Raw genomic sequence first — 5,661 nt, forward strand, 5'->3', positions numbered from 1 at the left:
AATTGTTTTTGCTATGTATACCCCCATAATTAAAATATGGGGACAGAAATTGAAATAGAAACAAGAGAATGAGTAAAGAAAGAAGCAGGAGAGGAAAGGGAAAAAAAGTACTAACAGAAGTAAAGGAAGAAGATGGAGAAGGAGTAGAATAGGTGATTGAAGAAGAAGAAGAAAAAGTAGAGTAAGGAATGGAGCGAGGTAATAGACAGAAGGAAAAGAGGCAGAGGTGGAATGAAAAAGGAAGAAAAAATAAATAAAAAAAGATGTTGAAGAGAAATAGAAGGAACAGAAAAAGGAAGAAATAAGAATAAGTAAAAGGCAAGAAGAAAACAAAAAGGAGTAAAAGTAGAAGAAGTGGAAAAAGAAGTAAAAGTAGACTGAAGTAGAAAAGGAAATTAGAATGTTTAACATAAGAAGAAGGCAATTTAATAGAAGAAAGAGGAGAAGGAAAAGATAAGAATTGTACTGGCTTGTTCTAATGAGATCGCTCTTAAGGGGATGGTCAGAAGGTCAATTAAATTTTCATCTAAATCCCTATCTATTTGATGCAGTCATCTAAACTCATTGTAATATGCTTGCATTAAAAATTACCTACTGTTCCCTAACTACAATATCCAACAGCTATTGCATTTTTCCCCTATTTCTTTTCCTGTTTGTTGACGCTTCCCACTGCATCCTGGGATAGTCAAATGCTTCGTCATCAGGGGGCAGAGACTTTTAATGCAAGCTTATTAGAAATTAGTTTAGATTACGGCCCTAAATAGATTGGGATTTAGATTACAATTTATTTGATCTTCAGACCACCCCTTTAAAGAAAACTTATTTGTTATAGGATCAGGGTGGAAAAATAGAAATAAAAACCCTGTACTCACTTTTGGACCACTCTGCATTCTTGTCTGGCCTCTGTATCCACTGCCCATCTTCTGGCATAAATGACGCACCCCCTGGGCCGCGTGGGGAACCCGGAACCGGGCCTCTGGTGGGATGCTGGGGGTGGTAGTCTCAGTGTGGCTGTGACCCGGTCCGTGCCCAGGGCGGTCAAACCAGTGGCAGTCTTAGTGTAATAACAAATGTCCGACTACGCCACCCGTGGATTGCGGTCAGTGGGTACCGCCGCCGCACTGCAGACCGCTGAGGCTGATGTTGTAAGCGCAGCCAAGTATGGGATAACTCCCCACGGGAGAAGTATTGCCTCAGGGCAGCTAGTGTGGATGATGGGAGTGATGGTGTGAGCGTCCCAGTACTAATGGTGCTGGTGCGGCGATGAAACACAGAGACTTGTAATTGCAGTTTCCAATGCTTTACTCACAGTTCTTCACCAGGTCACTCGTGCGCAGGTAGGACCGCCTGAGCCGTGCTGCGTTCACCAGGCAAGGGGCTCGACCAACTCCCAGGCAATTCCAGAGCGTGGCACAGGGCTCCCTTCTCTTCCCTTCTCTGGCCGTCCTCACCAGTGACCCACCTTTGTCCAGCTTCCTCGGGCCTTCTCTTGGTGAAACCTATCTCCGGTTTCCCTGACCCTATGTGGTATGCTTTCCTGGTGGATGTAGTGAGGGGTCGCACCAAGATGTGGTCACAACCTCCGTTCTTTGGTGAGGAATCTGTTGCCTCCACCAATTTGGGTCCCGGTACCCTGCTCTGCCAACCCTTCACCCGCAATCTCCTGGGCCTTTGGGGTTCCTTCTGCCTTCGTGTCTCTGGGCCTTTCTCTGTGTTCCAGTTCCTTGTTTCCTTTCTTACTTTCCTTTCTGTTCCTTCTCCTCTCTCTCTCTCTCTCTCAGGCCCCGGCCTCCTGACAAGGCCTGCCTGGGGAGCAGAGCCCATGCAGCAGCTCTGCTCCCTGTCACTTCTCCTCAGACTGCACTCCTCTCTGAACTCACTCCCCGGACTGAACACTGTTCTAAGATGGTGCCCACCTTATATACCTCCCTCTAGCACCCGAGCCCAGGTGACTAGCAACCAATGGGCTCCTACCTATGCCCAGAGACCCACCCCTATCTGCTCCTACACCACTGGGTTTTCCTCCCCCTCCCCACTCCAGCCAGGGACAGAAGCTGTCGTGCCTGCACTTCTGTGGGAGCACCGTTGAGCTGTCCCTCGGAAATGGGGTGTGTGTGGTGCATGCAGCTAAACGAGTCCTGGTCCACACTCCATCCTTACCCAGGAGTGGAATATCACACCTCTGGGTCGAGGTGCAATACCCCTGTAGCAGCCGAGCCCTCGGGGTGCTACATAAACATCTGCAGAAAGTACAATCACTTCTATAAAAACTGCCTCTAAAAGTGAGCAGAAGTGGATTGGAGACAAGCTTAAATTCATTTGATGGTGGCAGGTTGGATTAGCGGGGAAGGAAGCATTATTTGCAGTCTAAAACGGTGCAAAAGGACAAAGATATCTGGTTAAAGCTAAAAGAACGATTTCCAATGAGGAGTGGTGAGAAAAAGTGGGGAGTGAAAACCAAGACTGTTGCTTCAAGAAATAGACTATGGTTAACTAGTAGTGATGAGCGAACATGCTCGCCACTGCTCTGTACTTGTCCGAGCATCACGGTGCTTGGCGAGTATTTCCGGGTTGCTCTGGTGGGAACTTGGGTCCTCTCCTTGCATGTTTGGCACGCTTTAGAGAGCCAATGAACATGCAGGGATTGCCTGCCATGCATTGTAATGCCGTAGCCATGTTGGTTGTGGCATTACAGTGATTGGCTGGCCGCACAGCGTCATCAGGTCTATATAAGACCTGGTGCCGCTATGCTCGTCACAGTCACTACAGAATCAGGCAGAGTAGGGAGAGCTGCTGCTACGTCAGGGAGAGATTTGCTTCTTCTTAGTTAGTATAGATATTCCACAACATAAATATATATATCCAAATGAACTAACAGTCCTTCTGAGGACTAATCCAGCTGCATATATTCAGTGGTAATAGCAGGAATTAGGCAGGCAGGCAATGTACAGTACAGACCAAAAGTTTGGACACACTTTCTCATTTAAAGATTTTTCTGTATTTTCATGTCTATGAAAATTGTACATTCACACTGAAAGCATCAAAACTATGAATTAACACATGTGGAATGATATACTTAACAAAAAAGTGTGAAACAACTGAAAATATGTCTTATATTCTAGGTTCTTCAAAGTAGCCACCTTTTGCTTTGATGACTGCTTTGCACACTCTTGGCATTCTCTTGATGAGCTTCAAGAGGTAGTCACCGGAAATGGTTTTCACTTCACAGGTGTGCCCTGTCATGTTTAATAAGTGGGATTTCTTGCCTTATAAATGGGGTTGGGACCATCAGTTGTGTTGTGCAGAAGTCAGGTGGATACACAGCTGATAGTCCTACTGAATAGACTGTTAGAATTTGTATTATGGCAAGAAAAAAGCAGCTAAGTAAAGAAAAACGAGTGGCCATCATTACTTTAAGAAATGAACGTCAGTCAGTGCGAAAAATTTGGCAAACTTTGAATTTGTCCCCAAGTGCAGTTGCAAAAACCATCAAATGCTACATAGAAACTGGCTCACATAAGGACCGCCCCAGGAAAGGAAGACCAAGAGTCACCTCTGCTTTTGAGGATAATTTTATCCAAGTCACCAGCCTCAGAAATCGCAGGTTAACAGCAGCTCAGATTAGAGACCAGGTCAATGCCACACAGAGTTCTAGCAGCAGACACATCTCTTCAACAACTGTTAAGAGGAGACTTTGTGCAGCAGGCTTTCATGGTAAAATAGCTGCTTGGAAACCACTGCTAAGGACAGGCAACACGCAGAAGAGACTTGTTTGGGCTAAAGAACACAATGAATGGACATTAGACCAATGGAAATCTGTGCTTTGGTCTGATGAGTCCATATTTGAGATCTTTGGTTCCAACCACCGTGTCTATGTGCGACGCAGAAAAGGTGAACGGATGGACTCTACATGCCTGGTTCCCACTGTGAAGCATGGAGGAGGAGGTGTGATGGTGTGGGGGTGTACTGCTGGTGACACTGTTGGGGATTTATTCCAAATTGAAGGCATACTGAACCAGCATGGCTCCCACAGCATCTTGCAGCGGCATGCTAGTCCATCCGGTTTGCGTTTAGTTGGACCATCATTTATTTTTCAACAGGACAATGACCCCAAACACACCTCCAGGCTGTGTAAGGGCTAAGTGACCAAGAAGGGGAGTGATGGGGTGCTACGCCAGATGACCTGGCCTCCACAGTCACCAGACCTGAACCCAATCGAGATGGTTTGGGGTGAGTTGGACAACAGAGTGAAGGCAAAAGGGCCAACAAGTGCTAAGCATCTCTGGGAACTCCTTTAAGATTGTTGGAAGACCATTTCCGGTGACTACCTCTTGAAGCTCACCAAGAGAATGCCAAGAGTGTGCAAAGCAGTCATCAAAGCAAAAGGTGGCTACTTTGAAGAACCTAGAATATAAGACATATTTTCAGTTGTTTCACACTTTTTTGTTAAGTATATAATTCCACATGTGTTAATTCATAGTTTTGATGCCTTCAGTGTGAATGTACAATTTTCATAGTCAAGAAAATACAGAAAAATCTTTAAATGAGAAGGTGTGTCCAAACTTTTGGTCTGTACTGTATGTGGCAGACTGCAGTGCATATAGTTGAACGTCTTGTCTGCTGCTGCTGTTCTTCCAGATATTTGTAGACATAGCCCCAGAAATCAGGCAATTTTTTTTTAACTTAATCCTGGTTATTTGCTTCAAAAGCAATCCAGAGTACACAATTTTTCTGCTCCATTTGCTTGTTCTCACTGCAGAATAAAGCCAGATCTGTTCCGTATGTCAGCGATAAAAATCCAGTTATTTAAACTGAATATGGAAAATATTGGCCTCCTTTTCCATCCTGTTGCAGTGTGTCGGTCAAGTTATTCACACTAGGTGTCTGTGAAGGATAGTGCTAGGCGTCAGGCTGTTGTTGGATTTGAAAGGGGTCTAGAACCTTCTGTGGTCTCCCATTACAGTCCAGCCAGGGGTAAGGCTGGTCAGCATTGTCATCAGCCCCAACGCCTAGCTGGTCCACGAGATGTACAGATTGTCTCTTGGGTATTTGTGCCTAGCAATGTTAAGCATAGGTTGCGGAGGGAGACAGGGCTGTTGGAGCCTAAGTCCAGCATTCTTGGTACTGAGCATGCCCGTGACCTGGCGGACCGTGATTGGTGGTTTGGAAACCACCTGACCCGGTGACCTGGCACCGCCTGATTGGTCCACGGTGGCGTCACCAATAGTGCGACGGTGGGCAGGGCTTAATCTTTCAAAGGCCCGCCCACAAACATGGCGGTGGCTCTGATCATTGAGCAGTGATGCGGCCGTGTGGATGCTTGGCCTATAGAGCTCCACATGTGCCTTAGTTTAGAATAGGCAGGAGTAGTGGAAATAGGCAGGCTAGTGGAAAAAGGCAGGAAGCTTCGTCTAGCAGTCTGGCTGTGCCAAAGGGTCGCCTAACACCCCAAGTAGCCTGCAGACATCCTATCCACGGTTATCGCCTATCAGCCACGTGGAGTAGGATCTTTCTGTCCGATAGCACGCCGGCTGGAGGCACGTGTACCCGTCGGCGTAGTCACACATGCATCCTAGCACCGCCAGTGTAGTCCCTGTGCTGTAACTGGACTACAGATAAATTTTTACTGCATATCTCTCGTGCTGCTAACGGAGATAGTGC

The sequence above is a fragment of the Phyllobates terribilis genome, unplaced genomic scaffold (genome assembly GCF_046119375.1).
Source record: "Phyllobates terribilis strain yellow unplaced genomic scaffold, ASM4611937v1 Scaffold_7__3_contigs__length_470593459, whole genome shotgun sequence".
In the NCBI taxonomy this organism is placed as follows: domain Eukaryota; kingdom Metazoa; phylum Chordata; class Amphibia; order Anura; family Dendrobatidae; genus Phyllobates; species Phyllobates terribilis.